The sequence below is a fragment of the Battus philenor genome, unplaced genomic scaffold (genome assembly GCF_028537555.1).
Source record: "Battus philenor isolate CCGP_79_NKW_IND1 unplaced genomic scaffold, ilBatPhil1.0.hap1 SCAF_24, whole genome shotgun sequence".
NCBI classification, from domain to species: Eukaryota; Metazoa; Arthropoda; class Insecta; order Lepidoptera; family Papilionidae; genus Battus; species Battus philenor.
The window spans coordinates 12,265,476-12,290,047 of NW_027181687.1; the positions used below are offsets into that span (position 1 = coordinate 12,265,476).

The 24,572-nt window shown below is 38.5% G+C and overlaps 1 non-coding gene across 1 annotated transcript; it reads left to right on the forward strand.

The window, feature by feature from the left end:
• The first annotated feature begins 6,562 nt into the window (after positions 1 to 6,562).
• TRNAR-UCG (transfer RNA arginine (anticodon UCG)) lies at positions 6,563 to 6,635 on the forward strand. Its single transcript has one exon. It is a non-coding gene; the product is annotated as a tRNA-Arg (tRNA).
• The last annotated feature ends 17,937 nt before the right edge of the window (positions 6,636 to 24,572 follow it).

A 24,572-nucleotide genomic window follows, 5' to 3' on the forward strand; every position in this document is an offset into this window, starting at 1 on the left:
GAAATGATGCGAGCCACGGGTATATGCGTGGAACAAGGATGAAATGCATCCAAAAACTTTAATATAAATGAAATACATGTATACGCGTTCGTACAATAATAATTATAATTGTAGGTAGTAATCGTAATATATTTATTTGTAAGCGAGCGCCGGAGGGCGTGCGGGGGGAGCACCTCCGGATAGGTTCTGTTTCACGTAACGTTCTTTTGTTATTTAATTTGTTATTCCGTACCGTTGTAAAGGTTGTCTTCACAGCATTGTGTTCGTTCATTACGGCGGTGGTGTATATATCAAAAGCGACGCTTCGAACTTCCGCAAACACAAAATTAAAAATATATATTTTTTAAAATTTCATTAAAAGACCTTGTGTAGATCGTGAACGAGATGTTCACAAAGTTATTAAAACATGTGTGTGTGAGAATGTAGATAGAGATAAAGGATGTGTGTACTGTTCAATTCTGTTCTGGAAAGCGACCACTGTTTCACAGTAATATTAGTTCGAAGTGGTTGATAGTTCCTATTTGTTTCAGAGGTCTTTCGGACCTCAGCGCATGGTCGAATTGACATTGAATTTGCAATGCGTTACACAATAACCAAAGTCACGTGTCGTGTTACGTAGCTTTATGAGGAATTTACGTTTTTTATCAACTAATCATTTCAACTGGTTGACGTATTTTAAAATAGCACTGAAATTTCAAACGAAAAAAAATTGCTATCGTGAGTGTCGATCTTAAAATAAGAAAAAACTGGCCATCAGTGTCACGCGTCAAAAATTTAAAAACAGAATATCATCGATATATTTTTTAAATTTAACTTGTTCACGTTCGATGTAGTTGTCAGTGTCTTTATTATTTAAATTGTTTTTATTCTTCTTTTGTAATCCGGTCATATGTAAATGGTTTTATTGGTGTTCCGACGTTGCAGTGAGTAGGTGCGTGGGCAGGGCGTGGGTCAAGGGTCACGGGACGCGGGTCACGGGACGCGGGTCACGGGACGCGGGTCACGGGACGCGGGTCACGGGACGCGGGTCTCGTGCTGAGACGTCGCCCCTGCCCGCGCCTCCCTAGTGTCTACATTACTTTAGAGTCATAAGTATTAATATATACATACATACAATAAAATAGACAATGTTCTCCTTGTGTTTCATTTCATAACTCTCCATTTGCAGGGATGATGAAGAAGAATCTTTCCAGAAAATGTGTGCGTGTAATTGGTTCTTTATAGGTGAAGTCTATTTTTTTTGCGTTTGCACGGGGTAACTTGAATGATTTAACTTATTTTAATGAACTATAATAATAATAATATACGTAATTGAATGGTGTGAAAAGCTAAGAATGAATGTACTAAAGCTCATTCGTAGGACAAATTTTAACACGTATTTCCGATCATCCTGAACAAAGCGATTAGTCTGAAATATGTTACATTATTTTAGTTTTTCTATTGAAATGCTACGAACGAATAACTTGCAGCAATAGGAAGTCAGTGATGTATATTATATATACACAAAGACTGTAACGTTGCAAGTTAACGTCCCATAAATCTTAGTTAAAATTTTAACCAAAAAAATATAATCACGAGAAACGTCTCATAAATCGCAATACAGCAAAAAATTGTTCAACCCTTAGCGGGTAACGGTTCGTCTCAAGTGGCGTGGGGTCGTGGGAGCATGCTATTGGTTTAACGGATCTTTGTTTTTATAACAAAAATTCCAATGCGCCCGCGCCCCAGCACACAGAGTTTACACCAGTGCTCGGGAGAAGGACCCAGGCCTCGGTCGCGTTCACTAGCTAGGTGTCGTCTCACGCACCGACGCACACTCTTTGTGTCGGTTGCGTTCACCAGCTATGTGTCTTCATACGCGCCGGGGCCAATTAGAATTTACGTTATAAATTCACGCCTTGGTCCTATTCATTCTCCGGGCATCATTTAGTTCACGCCACAACCTTTACATCGTCTCGCACCCCAAGGGGTAAGTGTTGAACAAATATTATAAAGACATCATTATTAAGTAGCATTTATCTATAAGTTAGAGCTCAACATTTTGTCTGTGTCCATAGTTCCATCATTATGTATTCATTATTACTTTTCAATTTGTTTATTTGTTTATCTCTCCTATTATTGTTTTACATGCTTTACATTTTGTAACTCCGTTCTGACAGTAAACAATCACATCAACTGCTTTCGGTTTCTGCCCTTACTTCATCGCAAGCCATCTCCGGGTTTACTGTCAGCGGAGCAAATTGTACATATACTTATATATGTATATCATAACTGTGACATTTATTCACAGGTGCAAAGTTTATACTGCGAGTTTTAGACTGCGAGTCTTATACTGCAAGTTTTATGCTGCAAGTTTTACACTGCAAGTTTTACGCTTCGAGTTTTACATTGCAAGTTTTAGACTGCAAGTTTTAGACTGCAAGTTTTACACTGCAAGTTTTACACTGCAAGTTTTACACTGTTGAAATTATATCACCGTGCACCGGAACCGACACATACTGCAACCTACCGGCGCTTCCTGCTCTCGACTTGCTGCCGCCTGACCAGTCCTGGGAGATCGTGCGGCTGACCACCTCCACCATCAGGAGCCGAGCTGCGGTGCAAAATTAGACCAGGCCTTTTGTTTTTTGTTGCCAACTACTATTACCCATTTTTATTAAATATATATATATTCTTCTTAAAACGGCACAAGACTCCTTACAATCGTATACATACATTACAGTCTCTTTATTCGTAGCCTAATGTCCCATAAATATGCCGCGAATACAGAAACTGTGAATACGGAATACTCGTTTGTATGATATTATAGAGGTTACGTTCCTAGGTGGCAAAATAAAAAACAGACATTTAAAAGAAACAATTCAATTGAAGTTTTGGAACATTTTCATTAATTATCTTAAGGCTTGTACAGTGGTTTGAAGAGATTTGTAATTTTTTCTCGCTTGGCTGTTTTTAAAGGTTCCTTCAATTCAGACTGTCAAGTAGCAGTCGCATTAGCGATTTGCGTCTTAGCAATAAGGCTTCGTTCCATTGACGGAGCAATGTTCATAAAGAAATCGCAAAGCTCATTCACTATTTTTAAACCTTCACTAAAATTTTTCAAATTAAATGCCGCGTTACCAGAGCGTTTAAAAAGCCTCTTCTTCAATAGGCTGTGAGTTTTGACATTTTAACATAACTTTTTTATCAGTCTATTTGCGGGCATTTACAAAGGATATTGGGCTGGGTAACTATTGGAATCTTTTAATTACTATGTATGTACTTATTGGATCTGCGAGTACAGGAATTGAGTCGTATTTTTTTTAATCCGCGAAAAGTGAATATGAGAATGAAGGTAGCGCAAACAAGGAGCTTTAACTGTATTTACATTTTTTTACTAGCAGCGACTATCTCACGAATGAGGTCCAAATTAAAATTACCGTTAAATTTAAATTCGAATCGCTGGGATAATTTAAGCATAAAAAATATTGTGGTCGAAATAGCTAGTTACACGGAACCTAAAGAGAACAGTACATCATCTCCTTTCGGAGTGATGAAACCCAACCACGAAATAACAAAGAACTTCTTGCTTTGGGACATTAGAAAAAGAAAAGTTATTAAACACAAGCTAATACAAACAAAAAAAGAAAAGTTCAGCTTGTAATTTGTATACATAGCTTAGTTGTAAGTAAATTATTATTGTAAGGAGGTAAACACTAGCGTTTCTAACTATACAAAGATAACACAATGTTACAAAAATAAAAGTGTTAAAAACTGACGGTTGTCTATGTTATTTATTGTCAGTAAATCATGTACGCCACAAGATGGCGCTACACAAGTACAATGTTGTGACATATGTAAGTATGACGTCACTAATATGATAACTTTCATATAATTTATGTTATTTACACTCTTAAGCTATTGTTATTTAATGAAAGTAGAGACAACAAAGGCTAGGATATCAAACGAATCCATCCAATGTATCTACGGTAAATGGTAGTGATGGTGGCGCCATCTATCGCTTATCTATAAGAATAGTACACATCATTTATAACAATGAAACATTAATTTTAACAATTTCAATAGCGTATTAAAACTATGAATAAATATTAATTAAAGTTAATCAAAATGTCGAATATTTCCAGCAAACGAAACATTACAGGCATTGGTCATTTATCACATGAGATTTCCGGCGGTACCTTATCCTTGTAATTAATGTTTTATACTGATTAGAAAATACGGATATACAAACTCATAAATAAATCAGTTTAAAAAAATCCACTTCATAGATTGTAAAATGCTATGAGCGCCATCTATAAAAATGTATATTTTTAATTGCAAGTAAACTTACTAGACGTTCTGCTCATTTGATAGTGTTTATTATTGATGGAGTAGGTTGATAGATGGCGCTGAAACTTAACAAAGCTCTGCTATTATTGACTAAACAAAACGCTAATAACTTTAAGCTTGCTGTGTTAAAGAGAACCATGTCCATAAAATCTCAAAAATCATTAAACGAGGAATGCTCCGAGATCTTCGAAAGGAGTTACTCGGTCAGGAGTCCGTCAGAAGATAGTTTTACTACGTAAGTATACCGTCATGTTTTGTAGCTGTTACAATAGACCAGACCTCTGTCAATTTGCATCACTACGCCACTTTGTTGTTGGCTAACACGTAGTGGATAGGATACCGCTAAAGAACGAATGATATCCTGACCTTTTACATCCGACTACAGTTTTGTGTCTGTTTTCTTTAATAGAGTTAATGTCAGTTCAGAAGCCAGAGCTCCACAAATTTTTGTGTCGATGTTTTTTATAAACACAAAAAAAGATTATTTATTCGGACACATTAAGCAGAAAAAGAAGGCTTACGGCAAAGTTTCTGTAGTATATAGTTGTCTTTATCGCACTGTTCACCGACGGCTTGGTGAAGAAGATAATTCTGATATGCGTGTTTCCGACTATCCAAATCGTGTGGGCACTGTGCAAGCTGATGAACCAGGAGATCTTATATCGCCTTGTTCACATCTTTTCTCTATTCAGGAAAGAAAAAAATATTTAATACCTCAGCAAGTTTAATACAAAATATTGAGGTTAATCCGTCAGCCGTTTTCATTCTTGGTCCCGGTAACAAATTTGTGTTTGATGAGGTTTGGAAGTAGAAGCCATTGTTCACCTGACACTTAACAATATTGTACGCTTTTTTTTAAATTTGTTCTTCTCAACCCTATTTAGTTCCTAAAATCACTATGAAACTGTGTATAAAAAAAAGTGTGTATACTTTCTCATAAGGCCCGTTATTTTGTGTAACAATTCCTAGGTCTAAAAAAAGTTACCATTACATTTTAATAGTATGTTAAAACAACATCATTGTTATTATAATTTTATTATCATCTATTATTTGATCTGTCTTGTTGATTAGAAGAATACAGAAACACTCTTCTTACTCCTTTAGATGGGTAGGTCTAATTATATCCCTCGTACACACGCACACCCATACACGATATGTATAAATCATCATCTTCACGTCAATCTATAGACTCCCACTGCAAGGCATTGGCCTCCCCATAAATCACCACGTGACGGTGCCGCGCTGCTGCATCCAGAAACTTCCCGCGACTTTAACTAAGAAGGAGGTACATAATGATTATTTTTTGAATATACATGTTTAAATTGTGGACTTGTAAGTAAATGAACATGCTACGGTACGCAGGGAAGACGAAGAGAGCCTGTCGCGCGAGTTGCTACGCAAGCTGTCGCCGGCGGCTCTCAGTCGGCTGCGGCGACGCTTCCGCCGGGCTGCTGTCCCGCAAAGGTTTCGTTTGTTCTTCTTCGTTAGGGACATTGTTTTCATCATTATTTACGACGCATTACTATTACACCCAACACTTTCTTTGTGAAATGACGCTTTTCAGTTATAACAATAAACACGAAATTTTATTCGAATTTATTGTTGCAGCCAGAAATTAAAAATGTTTTATATTAAGTATAATTTTTACAGTGCTTTTAGAAATTTATCTACACAGCACAAAATACAATTTCATGCCATAATGAGTGTAATATGGATTTCATTTCGGACGGTTTCATGGGAAAATACTCAATTTTTACAACTTAACTATTTTTAAAGTTGTCGAACATGTTTCCAAATTTACCATAATTAACACTTATTTGTACACGACTCTTTTTCAACGATATTTTAAGAGATCTGTCTATAGTGTTGGGTGTAATACATTACAATTGAAACGCGAGGGTTTTAAAACAGTAAATTCAATATCAATTATTTCAGAAATAGTAAATAATGTAATAATAATAGAGTTTTCATAATTCGAGTTACTACGTATTAACTATTGTTTAATATTTGTCGCCGCGGACCTTATACTGCTCGAACTAATTGATCTGTCGTGCTCTAATAGGAAAAAATAAATTAATTTAATATATTCCAAAGTGATCACTTTTGACAAATAAGCTATACATGTTCTTTAAAGCTTTTAACATCTTAACAATAAAAAAATCTACGTACTTTGTCTTTTCAATTGTAAAGGCAATTATTGAATTCGATTGCAAGCTGTGACTAAGTCCCACGTGACCGTGTGGCCTAATGGATAAGGCGTCGGACTTCGGATCCGAAGATTGCAGGTTCGAGTCCTGTCACGGTCGACTTATTGGAAACTTTTTCGATTAAATGCGAAATTAATAAGAGAATTAAAAAAAACATACAATTTTTAATCTGTTCATGTAAATTAACGCATTGTTATGTGGTGTGATTAAGAATGAGGAATTATTGTATGTATGATTATTTAAATATCAATATTGATATACTATATACAGTAAATGTAATATATTTTTATTTTGCATTTACCATTCTGACACCTTAAACCAGGTGACTAACAGCAGTATTTATAAACAATAAGGACAATGTAACTATGCAATGTATGATTTCGCAACCGCTTGTGCAGTTTAGAACGTTGAATACTATCTTTAGTAGATGTATATGATGGACTGAGGGTACGCGCGTAGTGTGTAAAATATTTCTAACATTCTTAGAATTTATTTAAAATTGTAGTTATTAAACTACTGTCCAGTTGCAGATCAGCTTTCCGAGCCGGAAGTATCTTACTAAATGTTAAAATAATCGACGATACAAGGGATCGTAAACGGTCACTCGAATAAAGATATTTTGACTTGGCAGTCGCAGGCTGGAGGAGGTGATGAGAGCGGCGGCGCTGCAGGAAGGCGTGCAGTTCGCGCCGCGCCCCGCGCACCCCTCCGACGGCCTGTTCCTGGACGAGGACGGCTTCGTCAGCGCCATCGACGATATCTTCGGTCAGACAATAAATTAAGTGTTTCATTCAGTCGTTAAAGTCAACAGATAGACGCCTTCTGCGAGGTATCGGCCCCGATCAGATATAAGTAAGAAAAGGACTAATATATAGCTACTTCTGCTATGTAGCAGTAGACGTGCAATTAATCAGATATCGCCACGATGCCCGGCCTGGAGCTGCCCTTATCCAGCGACATACCGCGACCACTGTTTCACAGCAATACATTGAATATACTCTATTGTAAGCACTTATCTAACCTAAATCGTCTCTAATTTGGTTTTACAGACCTCAAAAAGCCAAAAAGACCCGCCGCACTACAAAAGGAAAATTAAATAAATGAAATACACTTCATTTACTGTTTTATGCTCTTAATAATAAATAACTATTTACGCAAAATCAAGATACGAACAAAATGAGTTTCACAAATGTTTTTACCATTTAGTTAATATATTTTCATTGCAATGATTTATAGTACGCGCCTGTTTTTCGTTTTGACTGACGACAAATGTAATATATAGTTGGAGATCTGTCTGTGTTGTTTTAATTAGCTCTCAGGTTTGCATGTGTGTTATTGAACGTTTAATATCCAATAATAATAAAAAACTCCTTATTTTATTTTCAAGTATCTTTTTTTTCTCAATAAGAATCTTCGACATGCATTAACGAATTGTAAAAGATTTATTTTTTACAAATCGCTTAAACTGTTCATGTGTTGCATATTTAGTAAGACATCAGTTTTTCATTCCACTTTATGACAAATATTATATAAATGTTTAATAGTCAAACTATTTTATCTATTTTCTATTAAACTTGTTTTAGTGTGGTAAGGTTTTTTTCTGAAAACGCTGGCTTACAGCCATCTGGAATTTTCTTCGATTTATTTTCCCGTGCTCCTCTGCAGTGTGTTATTATAGTCCATGTACCATCTGTTAGCCTAGAACTATATTCCGCCTATCGTCGAGCCTGTTTTTAAGGCTTTAGACCATCACAATTTTTGCTTTCAACACGGTCCTATTTTGTAAATTTTTGACGTTTTCCTCCATAGACATCTAAACCATATACTAAGAAACTTATAATACTTTCATTTATCTGTAGTTTTTTTTTTAAATGAAACAGCTTTTAGGATTTGGTAATTAAAGTCTAGAAAAATATGCAGCCGTTGACATTTTATAAAGGCGTATAACGCTTCCAAACAACTGTTGTCATCTAGTCATCATCTTTATGGATAAAAAATTTATGACATTAATACTTTATAGCGCAGCGTTACTGTAACTTTTCAAATGCGCTTTACTTTAAACCGCGCTGATTCACAGTTGATATCCTTATGTACTGTGTGAAGCTGTCATAGCTGTATATTGCATTGTGCGCAGGGCCGCGACGATACACGGCACACGCGCGCCATCTGTGCGCCGCACTGGACCCGCTACGCAGCGGGCGCGTGCTGTGGGCTGCGCTGCTGGAGAAGCTGCTGCCAGCTGCCCGCCCGCCACGCGCCCGTGCGGTCCTTCACCGCTGCCAGAAACTGCCACATTGCCAGGTTTTTTTGTGACCAGACTTTCACTATTGACGGTGTTCATAGGCTTGGGATTGTAACGTTGCAAGTTAACGTCCCATAAATCTTAGTTAAAATTTTAACCAAAAAATATAATCACGAGAAACGTCTCATAAATCGCAATACAGCAAAAAATTGTTCAACCCTTAGCGGGTAACGGTATATCTCAAGTGGCGTTGGGTCGTGGGAGCGTGCTATTGGTTTAACGGATCTTTGTATTTATAACAAAAATTCCAATGCGCCCGCGCACCAGACACAGAGCTTACACCAGTGCTCGGGAGAAGGATCCAGGCCTCGGTCGCGTTCACTAGCTAGGTGTCGTCTCACGCACCGACGCACACTCTTTGTGTCGGTTGCGTTCACCAGCTATGTGTCTTCATACGCGCCGGGGCCAATTAGAATTTACGTTATAAATTCACGCCTTGGTCCTATTCATTCTCCGGGCATCATTTAGTTCACGCCACAACCTTTACATCGTCTCGCACCCCAAGGGGTGCGAGTTTTAGATTGCAAAGTTTACATTGCAAGTTTTATGCTGCAAGTTTTAGACTGCAAGTTTTAGACTGCAAGTTTTACACTGTTGAAATTATATCACCGTGCACCGGAACCGACACATACTGCAACCTACCGGCGCTCCCTGCTCTCGACTTGCAGCCGCCTGACCAGTCCTGGGAGATCGTGCGGCTGACCACCACCACCATCAGGGGAGTACCGAGCTACGGTGTAAAATTAGACCAGGCCTTCTGCCCACTACCCTTAGTTAAATAATTAAACACATATATATTTTTCTTTGTGTGCTTTTTTGTCGCCATCTACTACTACCCTTTTATTAAATAAATATATTTTTTTCAATTTTTTAGAACGGCACAGGATATCAATAGATTCAAAGGTATTTGAGATAGCTAGACCTTTAATTTTGCTTTGTCGTAACTTTCTTTAATTGCATGATTCTGTTGCCAGAGGGAATGCATCGTGAAGCTGGTGAGCATAGAGCGAGAGGGTACATTCTGCTATGCAGCAGTAACGCGCGGCGGTCGCGTGGGTGTCTATAGCGGGAACCTTGAACTGCTGCACTCCTATGAGGTGAGCAGCAGAAAATAGTCGTGAGGCATTGCTGAGTTGACTAAGATATAATCAGGGAACACGGGGAAGTGGCAGAAAGTCCCGCGTAAAACAGCGAGGATACGGAGGTGATATAGCTTTCGTTTGGAATATGCCTTGGTATAATACCGAGTTGCATTGACTCGTCCTGAATGAGATCCTAAAGCCCCTTCACAGCACTGACGACGACAAATGAATCTTAAGTAAAGCTGACACATTAGAACTTGCTCAGGACAAAAAAAGTGCGCACAATTGACTGTTTGTACGTACAAGTTTTAAGCACTACGAAATATTCTACTTCTACATTAAATTTGATTTTGGAAAAGGGCAGCGGGGATTTTTAAAATAACAGAATTATTTGCAGATCTTCTTTTTTCTAAAGATGATGTTTTGGGTTTGTCGAAAGCATAGGTACCGTTTAAAGAGAAAACAGATCATTGCTGTGACATTATGTGTTTTCATCAAGTCTTTAGTTAGTGTCTTTAACCTAAACCTAAAGTCTGAAGTCTGAGTATCAGTGTCAGTACGATGCTGCTTCGCAGGTGTTCCGGCACCGGGCGACTTCACGACGTCGCATCACCAACTGCTGGGTGACTGACGCCGTCTACATGAGTGTGAGACATTATTAATTTTCCATCACCTCTTATTACTACATCTTCATCATCATTATGTTACCTGGTCACTGCAAAGCACGACTTCTGGAAACTTCCCGCGACCTTAATTATGTCTTTGGTCCACCTAGTGTAGAATCTACTTATTATATTATATATATTGGTTCATAAAGATAGATAATCAGCAGTGTTGCAAATTTGTGTGTGTGCGCAGGACGCGGCGTGCGTGGCGTACGCGACGTCGGAGCGCTGCGTGCGCGTTTTCACGGCACATGCGCCGGCGCACGCGCCGCTGCACTGCTTGAGCGGATTGCCTGACGTGCCCACGGTATACACTCGTTAACCCCAGCTCTTAACATCGTAGATAAATTGAAAAAGACGAAATTGAAATTAAGGTTGTAACAACAACAATTTGTTAAAATTGTCTAAAATGGTTGGAATGAAAGCGCTTTCTACCTGTATTATTGGAAATTCATCAACTAATAATTTCTCCCTTAGTTAAGCTTTATCAAGTAGTAGCCTCCCCTTTCTCTTTATACATGAAATAACGGCAAAAGCCTCGTGACAACATTTAAATTGTTTATCACGTATATTATTTTTGTTTGCTACAAGTATACTTTGGGAAATCTCTGTTATATCTGCTCTCTCTCAGAATTCTTACAAGAGGGATTTAAAACGAAAAAAAGTTTTAATGTTAAGACTTCGTTATATAAATTTCTGCGCGGAGGAGAATCATTGAAAATAAATGTCTCGTTTCTCCGATGTTACGTTTTACCGTTTCATCGGTAAGTTCAAAAGAGTCATTACGGCAGTGCCTGGCGTACCGGGCGATGACGGATGTGCCGGCGGCAGATGGAGCTGGTTCTGTACTGTTGGTGGGTACAGCTCGGGGCGCGCTCTGCTCGCTGCGGTTCCTGCAGCCGCGAGCTGCCCTGCTGCCGCACTCGCCTGACGCACCGGAAGCAGTTTCCTATCACAGCTGGACGGTGAGCAATCTTTACCATTATTTCTTAGTCATTATGCCCCTTAGCTAAGCAGGTCTTCATCATCTCCCATCTCTGGGCACTATACACGCACAGATTCAAATACAATTCGACGAAGGTCTTTACTTGATCCGTCTACCGTGAAGCCACTCTTGCGCATCTTGTGCCATACACTGGACAACAAATCTCCCCGAAGTTTTGTCTCGATTCTCTGAACAATACAGACTTTAATGCTACGTTGTGTTCATAATATCCGGAGTATTCTTTTCCAGAACTACATTTCCAGGTTCTACTTGAAAAGGTAATCGCAAGTTTGTCATTGCGTATGGGTTGCTACGAGTCTTGATTCGCAGTCAAAATCAATAGGCAATACGATAACTGCGTGTATCGTTTTGGTTTTACTTACTTTTTAGTTCACCTGTAGTTATATAGTGGCCGTAGTGTTTTATTATTTTGTATAGCTATTGCTTTTAAATAATGCGAACATAAACAAATAATACGTGGCTTGAAGAATAGCTGTCGCTGACGGCCGTTGGGACGATAGGTTCTTGTGTGGTAGCCATTAGCCGGTAGACGCGGCGCCTACCACCACTAGCTGGACCAATGACATAATCAAGGTCGCAAGAAGTCGCTGGTGGTGGTGGGGGGGGGGCAGCGCAAGATCGGTCATTGTGGCGATTTCTAGGGGAGGCTTATGCCTTACAGTGGACGTCTAACAGGTGTTATGCAATAAGCCTGCGTTGTTCCAGGAGGTGTGCGCGAGCGGTGTGAGGTCGCACTGCATGGCGCGGTCGCTGGCGGTGCACGCGCGCGGCGTGCGGCGGGTGGCGTGCTCGGCGGGCGCGAGCCGGCTGCTGTCGTGCTCGCACGACGCAACCAGCAGCCTCCGAGTCACACACGCCTCGCCGCACCTCCGAGACTACGTGTTCAAAGTGCAGCGGGTGATTCTATACTCATGTACCTAATTATGATATGTACTTAGATTTCAAAAAGAAACTGGAGAAAAATGATTTTCGTAATTTTCTGAACGCATTAGGATCCCCATTAGATGAACCGACAGCATAGTTAAAGTCGTGAAAAGGCGCTGAATGCGGGTAGCACAAGACAGGTCATAGTTGTGATCTTTGGGGAAACGTATGCGAAAGACTTTTGGCTGAAAATGGAAGAAGAAGAGGGCGGTGTGAGGAATCTGTATTGCCCCTCGACCGCCGAGTAGTATTTTAACATTTCTTTCTTTACACGTCCGTCTCACTCAACACTCGCACTGATTGTACAATTTATTAGAAATTAATATGGAAGAAAGATGAGAATGCAAGTAATAGAATTCTGTGAAGAAATTATTATTGTTATAATATCCCTGTGTAAGACAGGAGAAGCACGAGAAGCTACCAAAACGAAGGCCTTTTGAAAAAATTGCATTTGATGCTCGCCAGTCCGCCGTGTGCGATTCGCGTATAATAAAATTAAAAAACAATGTTGATATCTTTAGTGTTTCTTTTACGAAGTTAAAAAAAAATGTTTGTTGCTATACATTCAATGTAATTGCATTGTTCTTCTCCGACCGTTCTCATTGTTAAATTTAACTTAACATTAGCGCAAGTTGTGTTCACGTCTAATGAGTTGGTCGCGTTGTTTTTACATACATACGTCATACTCATTATTTTTTTAAATTTAAGTGACGCAAATAGTTTGTGAAACTTAACAAAAAGAGTTTTTAATTAGTTTTTATGTAGTATACGATGGCTGTTTAGTAACTGCTTCTTTATTTATTTTTTAACATAAACTCCTTTTGTATTTAGTACAACGCTTAACCAATTTTTTTTTTTTTTTAATAATAAGTCGTCGCAATGCCCTCAAAATAGATCTTTGAAAAAATGATCTCTTCTGATAAGAAAAAGAAAATAGAAACAAAATGGCTAAATTTAGAGAATATGGTGAATTAACGAAATGAATCGATAGATGAGAAAAAAGAATAGATATATTTAGTGAAAAGAGGAAAGACTAGAAGAGTAAATAAATAGATGACAAATAAATGAGATGAGATAACAGTTCGTAGCACAGTACACATATGTGCCAGGCGGGCCTCGGTCTATACTCATGTCTGATGAACCTGTCAATGCTCCTGGGCTGACAGAATTAACATCAAGAGATATAATACATAACAGCCGGCAGTAATGATGTCATCGTTTATCATCGCAGGGTATCAGCTGCTTTGCCGCGGCGTGGTCGCTGGGCGTGGTGGCGACGGGCAGTCGCGACGGTGCCGTGCGCCTGTGGGAGGTCACCCAGTCTTCCCCATACGCCACATTGACTTCTCCTGGAGCGGCGCCCGTACTTGACGTGGCTGTGGTAGCTCGTCTTGAGCTTCTCGTCGCTTTCCACAGCAACTGCGTAAGTTCTCTGAACCGTAAACCAAATGTTATCATCTCCAATGCTTTGTATTATGTTTAAGGAGAGTAGAAATATATAAAAAACATGATGTCGACTCTATAGTTTTCTATGTGCTTAAATTTGGTGGAATTAAAGCTGATAACTGTGTCGTGCATATCGCGCTCCACTCAAACACGCGTTGCTTAGCAACGAGCTCTTACCCACGTGACCGTCGATCGCATCGTGGCGGCGGCGGCAATGAAACGGATAAATGACAGATGGCCACAGTAGACGCAACCGCGCTTATTATAAGTGCTAGCGGAGGTGCGGTCAATATTAACATGAAGCTACCGTAGAACAAAAAGCTACCGAAGGACAAGAGGCTACCGAAGACCAAGAAGCTAAAGAAGAACAAGAAGCTACAGTACTACGTCGTGTACGGGTCGCTGGAGATATGGATGCCCATGTCTTGCAGTGTGCATTTATCAGCTGATGTGAATGAATAAAAGCTGAAATTACTAAAATTTTTTTACTATGCTATGAACGTCAAATGTGCTATCCACTTTTACTCCATTCTACTATATGGATATGCTAATTTTTTTTTACTCAAACATTCTTTTTAGAAGTCCTTTGTTGGACATGGGCTTACCCTACAGATATCTAATAGAACTGGTTTGAAGCTAACATTTTAACAATAGTTTGTCCACCTTATTAGTCGATGTCTTACAAGGTTACTGTGTTAGTAAGTGTAAAATAAGATAAGATAAACATATATTCACACCACTATGACGAATACAAAACAATAACAATTTTATTTTTTACTGGAAACAAAAATACATTATGGCGATATTCGATTGTTGCTAGGCGCTGTTAGCTTTCCTAGCTTTCATAGTTTCTTCGGATTATTTTTCTTTAAATCTACGTTAGATGGGACGCATGAGGTGTTGTATAGACTAATTGATATTGACTAGATTTTTGGAGAAAGGTGTGAACCTTTTCTACGAAGACTTTTTAGCTGAATCGATATCAGAGGTAAGAAAGGATGGTTTTCAGCACACGTCACACACGGACACAAGGGAAAACATATTTGGTTGTTATTCGCGCGCCGAGAGACTTGAGCAGACGAGATGAGCTTATAACGTGCAATTTGCAATTAATTAAAATATATCAACAGGAATTATTAACGAGTGTCGCGGTAGACTCTATTATCTTATAATTCTCAACGCTCTCTACTGTTTCATTTAGACCCTGAACGTTTGGGACCTACATGAAGAGTGCATGCTGCAATCCATCAAGATCAAGTTCCCGTTCTTCGGAGTGCTGGGGAAGAAAGTGGAATTTGGAACATACTGCATACACCCCGGTGAGCTGAAACATCAATTTGTCAGCATAAGCAATTTATAATATACACAGGGTGTTAGGAAATATATGTGAAATCATTATAGGGGTAAATGTGTAGCTCATTTGCTGTCAATTATTTTATGGTACATCACATCGAAAAATCCATGGCTTCAGAAATATTAAACAAAGTCATGATGTAAGAAAAAGCGTTTCCAAATTCGAATAAAATTTTGTTTACTGGTTTTGTATTGTCAGAAATTATTAATCTGTATTATTACTTTAAAAAATTAATGCAACAAATTTCAAAGCGCTCATTTTAAAAGGATGATAGTATATTAGTGAAGCTTTAAAGCTCTTTATTCATAATTAAGCCATACGTTCATCCCTCCATAGTTTTTATACCAACCACCCTGTATATGTGGAATTTCTCAAGGCATGATTTTTAATTGTTAATTAACTTAAAACTTATTGTTTCTCCTAGGTCCGGCTCGGAGAAAAGCAATCCTAGAGGACACACCTCAAGGGAGTTCCGCACGAAGGTCTAAAAATGGTGCCAGTGCTGGCGAGAACGGTGAAGATGGAATGCCCGGTGATCTTGAATCAGACGCGTCAGTTTCTGCTTGTTGTTATAAATCTAATGTGTCCTTTAACAGGAAAAGGATTCTTTCTTTTTCTGACAATTTACCGCCGTGTACTTAAATTTGCAGTCCTTGCACCTTGATCTGCGCGATAACATTTTGCCAGGAGTATGCGAAGGTCAAATAAACCTTTTTCGGTTTTTAGCTACAACAATTATTGCACTGTTTAACCTAAACACTATTACAATCGTACGTCAAAATTTGTTTTTTTTTTTAAATCTTGTTTGTTACTTTGGTAACGACATTTTAATTTTATTATTTATATTATCAATTACATGTAATTTAACTTAAGCGTAGTTTATTAAAGCGCCACCTATGGAGTATGTCCAAAACTACATCGAACATTGAATCGCTGTTTCAAAGTTTGGGTGAATTTTAATAAAACGTATAATTTTAGAATCATGGTTACTTCACATGTAGTGTGATAAACATACTGAAAGCAATTGAAAGCAGTATTAAACGAATAAATCATTATAATATATAAGGAAACAAAAAGATAGTCAATCCATAAAATATGAAAATCGATATCAATTAAAAAAGAATTACATATTTTTGTTAATAAATTTTTATTCCCCGGTAGATATTCAGTGACTTTCCAAGACCAAAATTTTGGAAAGAAAATATCACAACGGTACACAATCTATGAACATAATAATGATATTAATAATTTAAGAAAAATAGATATGTATGAAGAAAACCTCGTTACAACTTTCTAAGGGCTCCATAACTCGTAACTTTTTTATGGGCAAATGTGTTTGGTTTTGCAAAACATTCACATGACATGTCTATAAATAATCGTGTTATAAATTTAAGAATTTCATTACATAAAAACATGAAAAAAGATCCAATTACAATGTAAACCATTTTGCAAATGCAGATAAAACTTGGGTGAAATCGACCACAAAAAAATCCCGTCCCAGTTTGTTGTGGACTCTTCTCAAATCAGGGCGAGTTCAATCCGATTCTAGTTTCTATGAAATTGAGATGTTCCTACATTATTTATAAGGATAATAATATGAATAAATGAAATACTTTATCCAACAGAGAGTATGACAAGTATGAACATCTGGAGCTGCTAGTGACATGCTGCGAGTACGTGTGCCGGGTGACGCTGGGCGGGACAGGCGATACGGGCGACGCTGTTGCCGCCGTGCTTCCTCCGCCCAGCGGCACCATGCGCGCCCGCCGCCCACACCACTGGGACTTGCCTGACGATTGGGACTCTGACCATGGTCAGTGACGCCATATGGTCTACCTGATCACATGGAATATTTTATTAATTATGCCAAGCGCAGCGTGAAACGGAAGTATATTTTGAAGTCAATAGGAGATGTAATACTTACTATTTTGATTCATGAAGTCATACACCTGAATTTAAATACGTGAGATTGTTCAGAATAAATGACATAGGCCATTAGAGTTTTGGAGATCACGGGTCGGCAGTCGAGGCGTTAGACGTCAACCCAAAAGGTGGACCTTATTAAAGCCGTCGAAAATCACTGCACGCAGGCCGCTTCCAACTGGTCTTGGACGAGGACCATGTCCTTCAGCTAATGTCTTACGGCTGGAATGATGATGACGTACATGCGATCACAAGGTGAGCAGTGATATATTTACATTTTAAGTTATTTTACATTTATAACTAATCACGTGTACACAGATGCTCCCGTGACGACAGCGGCAGTTCGTGTAAAGCCTCCTTCGCCCCTCTTACCGCACCCCGCCCGCCTTCCTATTGTAACTGACGACGCGCAGCTTAAAGGTTAGTTATTTTAGCAGAAAGAAAATATTAATTGATTGATTTATACGCTATAATATAAACTTACTGCCTACAATAAATACAGTATAAAACGCACAAAACCTAGACTAAGTTAACTACTAATTTCATTTATTAGCATCTCAATTTTTTTAAACCTACTGTTGAGCTTCTTTGGTAAATATACAGTGTAAAGGACTTTTAGGTGATAATAGAGCTTGAAAATCAATTGTTATACTATTGTATTGTGGATAATGCAGAACTAACCAAAAAAAGACCCCTCTAAGTTTGTTGTCAGCTTGATCGGGGTGCATTGAAAACCCTTGTAGCTTTAAGTAGATGGAAGCCTTAAAGTGGAGTTTAATCTGATACTATTTTATGTCTGTCATATTTGCCGTTTCAGGCATTGTTCTCATGCCGTATATAAATGATACACCTGCATTTTATACTATTGACACGTATTAAATAATAGGACAAATGAAACTGCTTCAGAGGGACTTCACGCTAATGCTTGGACTCAAGAGTGACCTGAATAGAAAACTGAATCAATTGAAGACAACCTCGGAACCGGTGAGTGATTTTACTATTCACTATGACCGTAATAACTTTTAGAGTTAAATTATTCTTAACTGTTCGCATCCGTACATTAATTTGAATTCGGACCCCATCAGTAAGATAGTCGCTGCCATTGATTGAATCAAAGTTGTTAATGGTACACGATTATAAATTGTATATATATCATATAGCAAAACTATTGCACCTGGCTTTCACTTTCCTCACCAGCGAATACGAAACAAATACGTGCACATGTGGTTCACATTCTTCCTTAAATAATAACATAAGAATTGTCTATAGGTTTGTTGTATCAATTTTTGCTCTTGTAACACTTTCTCTTTTATAACAGCAGTCAAAGATGGCATTCCTGTTGCTGCCCTATTCAGACATGTGGTAGACTCTTCAGTATCTAGTTCAAATGGACTTCTGTTGCAGCGGCGTTGGGCGGTACGAAGCGGGGCGCCGCACCTGGCTCTGGCTGCGGTCTCACCGCCGCCTGTACTGCCCCCACCAGCTGCTCCCGCTCTCTGCCGGTCACGCCTTACCCTGTACATATCGTCTCCTTCTTCTTCTTATTCATTTATTCATATTCTTATTCACATAGGAACATTATAGTGACCACCACACAATGGTCACTATAATGGGAAGAATGCCAAAAGAGCCAAATTGATGGAAACTAGAATCAGATTGTACTCCCCTGAGGCATTGTTCAACTTAAAGCTACTAGGATACCAAACGCGCCCTGATCTGAGAATGGCACAATCAAGCTTAGACGTTTTGCTAGCGATCACTTTTATGACATCATAATACAGTATTTAGTACATTTAATTCCCAAGCTCTATTGTCACAATATCTCACACTATTGTTGGATTTTTACAAGGTTTTGTTTAATAAATTTACTTAACTAAATAAGAGAATTTAGAGACATTACATGCGAGTGTGTTGTAATACCGAACACGATTGCCCTACTAGTTACTAATTTTATTAAAGCCATAGCATCATACGCGTGATCTTAGTGGAATACTCGTTGCTGTTCTTCATACAGGCTCCACCCAACTCTTTCTTCGACCTCGGGTAAGATCGCTAGTAAAAAAATCTGAAATCTGTGGTCGATAAGTTCATACAGACTTCTTAGTCATATGCTCTTACCAGAGCAGTCGTAATCATAAGTAAAAAATCAACACCTCTCAGAGATATATTTTTAAGGCTCCGTTTCTGGGTTCTCTTATTCAACCCCTATCGTGGGTGAACAGTCTTTATTATAACATTGTTTGTATTTCCGTAATCACCTTTCATTTCAAAATCTATCATTCCTTTCCATTTTTTCCTTCCATACGTCGCCTCACTTCCTTTGCCTTTGATCCAGTTATAATTTTATATCAATTGTTTTTATCTTATGTTACAGCTTATTTTATTCTTAATTCTTACTTATTTCCTTACTACGAGTATCTATGTCACAATTAATTTACACACCTATTATCATTTATCTAATCTTTTTGTGTAACCTCCCAGGAATCGTTGACGCTCCAAATTAAATACACTTTGTTAACATTATGCAAAAGCTAGACAATTTCATGGAGAGACTTGTTGTCTATGGCTTAAAATGTAGAGGATGACCAGCTTTGCGGGTGACAGATTCGGTGAAAGTCTACATCTTTTCTGAGCCTTCTGAATACCCGCGGAAAGGGAAGGATGTCAGGGGATTCTAAGAAGGTCCGGCCCTCATAATCATGATGGCTAGTAAGAGAATATGATTAACAGGTCTGTATGAACACATACCGAGACCTCGGACTCTGGTGTTCGAGTATACCGATGTCCGTGCTAGGCGTCGTACGTGCATACAGATGATAAAAGTGCGAGGATTCTATCAAAAGGGATTTTGCCGTGAAGACGGTCGAGCGCAATTTTTCTTAATTCCAAAGTTATTCGAAGATGCTCCTTCCTAACGGTAACCACGGGTTTAGTGTGAACTTGTTTATACGCCGGTACCATCATGGCAAGCACGCAACGATTTGTCATCACTGCAAGGCATAGGCCTCCCTCAAAGTTCACCACAATCACCAGTTCTGCGCTGCCCGTATTTAGTCAATTCCCGTGACCTTGACTATATCGTCGGCTCACCTATTGGCCTACTCACGCTGCTTTTATGAACTCATGGTCGCCAATAGTCGTCTGTTGAAAGTGCGATGTGGCGCGACCACTGCCACTCGACAAAACTTCGAACTTTGTCCATGACCTTGGTTCTCTTACAAATCTCCTCATTTCTCTCACATTCATCTGTATATATGGAGTGCGCTTTAGTCCATGAGCTTGAAGGCGTCTTCCAGTGCACCGATGTACAGTTTCTAAGAGATAACGTCTCTATTTCTAACACCAGTCTGCAACTGCATTGGTTTCGAGCTCTGGTCCCATAGTTGGACTGATATAGTAGAGTATTCATATAAGAATAAACTAATTTGTTTTTCGCAAATTATCATAACAAAAAATGTAGTATATTGTGAAAAACAATCGTGAGAAAATTAGAACAATACTTAGTAAACGTAGCTAAGGCTTCCTGTTACGTGGCATTTCAAAATTTATGTTCCGAAACATTGCGCAATTGTGTTTTTAATTACTTATTAACGTTTTTAAGTGCTAATGATATTTATTAAGACTAGGAAAAAAAACGTTTAGCACGTCCTGTCTTGTATATATTATTCTTTCCATATTCCAGGTCAAATCTAGTAATTTGGAAAGCCATGAATAACCCCCTTACGAATAAAGGTGTAGAAATGTTTCACTACAAACAGCAAGGAGCTATTCGCACGTTTGATAGAAAGAATCGCGTAATTTTAATATAAAGCATCGGGTCTTTCGTGTGTAATTTTCAAATATAAAATCTAGTGCACATTTTAGATACAAAATCGGATATAATTTTGTAAAATTTCTCTGCAACATAATCTTTATGAGCTTACTGATTAAAAACAGAGTCATGTACGTTTTAAATATTCGAAATCAAGTGAAGATCAAACAATTGTGTCATCGCTCCTTAGCGTTAAGAATGCAGTGAACCTGTGTTTCCTGGCCTAGCCGAGATTAACAAACAGAAAATAGCGTACAAAGTTGATCGTAATGAAAAAGTAATTACCAGTTGAAAGCATATTTCACTTAATTATTAACGCGGAAGATCTACATAGTAATTATAATATTATGTTAAAATATATATAAACCAACGTAATTGTAACCACCCTGATCTCTGCGACACTGGCCTGAGAGCTCGGTGCAAAGGTCGACGGTAATCATACATTTTTATCAATATAATTCTTTAGACGACTGAATTATGATAATGTACATAGATTTATAATATTCTGATATAGCTGATGATATAACATCGCTCGTGCGACTGATGGCCGTCGGTGCCGGAAGGTTCGAGCCGATAGACGTAGCCCTCCGCAATGTGTGTGACTGACATAGCTGTGGACGGTGCGGGAAGTCGCTAAATGCGTTGCCCACGCAGGACCAGTGATCGTGACGTTCTTTGCGGGAGGCCTATGCCCAGCAGTGGGCTAAAAAGAAGAAGAATGTTACTAAATGAAGAAACTAATTTATTATTGAGTGTACAAGATGTATTGAGGTAATTACTAATCCCGGAAAGTTTAATCTAACCGCTGTTTAAGACTACCGCTTCTCAGTATTTGAATAACACGTGACAGTTATTTTCAAGTATGCTCTTTCGATGGTTTGATATATGTATTAATTTATACCTTTGTCCCCAACTTGCAGGCAGTTCCCCCCGCCTAGCGTGGGCCCCACCCCCACGCCCACGGACAGTGGCGGCTCGACGCCCCTATTCCCACGAGCAGAGTTATGAGCAAGTAAGTATAACTTTAAGGAAGGCTATATTCAACAGTGGACGTCCTGCAGCTGAAATGAATGTGATTTATTTATTTAAGTACCCAAGCAGTATACATAAAAAGAGTACGTTAGAACATTAAAAGTTACCGATTAAGTAATGGTTCTGTTATGTTTTCCTTTATAGGCAGCACAGCACTAAAATTTACTTTATAAAACATTGTAGAAAGATCTGACCGCATCAAATAAATAAAAAAAAATTGAGAAAAAGAGAAAAGTAATCGCACGTGAGGATACATCTGCCTTACAACTTTGGACACGAAACAGCTCTTTATTTGAAAATGTTTCTTCCTATAGTTGTGAAGTATTATTTCAAAGCGAATCTCCACATATCAGAAAGAAGTACATTAAATACACTAAGCATTAATCATTTTTCTTGGAGAAATACACGATACAGCAAGCAAAAAAGAAAATTCAAAGCCTTCTCAGGTATTAACGTCTTATATTGACTTGGACTCCATACGTGTGACAAGAAACAGCTTTTATTAAAAAGCTTGATTAAATGAGGAGAATTTATCAATAAGATAAGATAACATAAAATTCATTTGTTTAACATTGAAACTTTTAACGGAACTCTTATTGATTGTCAACTTATTTTTTTATCTATTTTATTTTTGACTCTACTCTGCTTCGCAAAGTGTTATAGATGTGGAGTAGAAGAAGGAAGGAATCCACTTGATGATAAGTCCACGTGTTTTGATGTTTAATCGTGAACTATGATCTTGTTAGCGAGGCGATGTGAAATGCCGATATGTTGACTTTATGTACATGTACAAATACTTCTTTGATTTCCTCGAACTATTACCAGATTTTATGCGATCGTTTTGATCAATATACATCGTCCGACAAACACCTCGTATCCCTATAAGTAAATAACGTTACTAATCTATACAGGTAATGTATATCGATTTCGCAAAACACACGCTCTGTTTTCGTGGCGACGCGGGAGGAGCTAGTTTTATGTGCAGGATATATAAACTTTTTGCATGGCTCACCGTCATTTGCTCTCCACGATTTACGTTTTTTTTTGTCGTAGAAACTAATTAAATTACGTAAATTAGTTTTTTTTTCTCTAAATAAACAAAGTAAAAGGTCGAAAAGGTTGAATATAATATAGCTTATCAAAAAAATTAGACCACGTTTCGGCTCGTCGAGATATCATTGAATAAAGCCTACGCCTTGCAGGGAGCGCGGGGGGATGAAACGACCGCAGGTTGCCACGACCTGTAGGTGTCGCCTGTGTGTTTTTTATTAGAATCTATCTTCCACAGACACCAGCATCAGTGCCTTTGTACATTTAGTTTTAATATTTACGATTCAGGCGTCTTTGCATGTTACAGTAGTTACTAGGTTTTTTAATCTTTTTTAACGACGCCTTAATAATGTCTTTTAGGATTACGTTTCGTACCCGCACTTCCTCATCCCTACACCATATTGCATCCTCAGGTTATGCGCCAGTGTCTGCGCGGCGGTTGCCGTATTGGCCACATCGATGAACCTCGCGATCGCGTCTTGCATCTCGTCCGTGCAATACACGCGCTAGTTCGTGTGACGTGATAATGCAGCCGCCGCACGGACACTGTCATGTAGCCCAAGGGTGTCTATTGTTCGACGGATAACGATAACCGCCTCGCTCTTTAGCCCCTGAGCCTCGTGGATGGTGGGCGTCCTTTCACGCCTATGTCTAGTAATGAAAGTAATTACCTCAGACTAGCCTTCCTGAACATCCATTCTTTATATAAAACACTATCGATACAAAATATTCACAAATATAAAACTATTGTTAAGTGAATATGACCCAATAATTTTATCAAAATAAACAGGTTTAGAATTTAGTATGTATCACGTGTAATTATTGTCACGAATTACGCTCTTGTAGCAACATTATTATAACAAGTTTGTTAAAAAAAGAAACTTATGCAAAACAAACACGATAGCTAATCACATCAACATGACAAGCACTGAGGAATGAAGATAGAAATGCAACGGATCCTACAGTATACACATACTGTAAGTTTTCCAAACTTCTAGTTTAGGTACACACCTGGACTAGAAGTCTGGAAAAAGAGTGGGCAGCAATGTAAAAACTCGACTCAGTCATTAAAAGGTATCTGACAACCCAACTGGCCACTTAAGCAGTGATAGCCCAGCGGTAAGGACTGAGATTCGCGGGTTCAATTCCCGAGATACAATCTTATTCACACTTTGTGCATTAATGGTAGGATATAGATATAGGATGGTTAGCAGCGTCCTCTAAGTACCATAATACAACACTACGATCACCAACCCGCCTGCCAAGCGTGACTATTATGGTAAATCCCTCCGTAGATATCTTTGCTGGTCTATAACCCTGCAGTGGGCTGAACAGAAAGACTACCCACAGGAATGTTCAAATATTTGAACAAGTCGTTCCTTCAGTCTTTTCATATAGAGCAGAAATTTAGTCTAATAATAAAGAACAGAGGCACAACAGT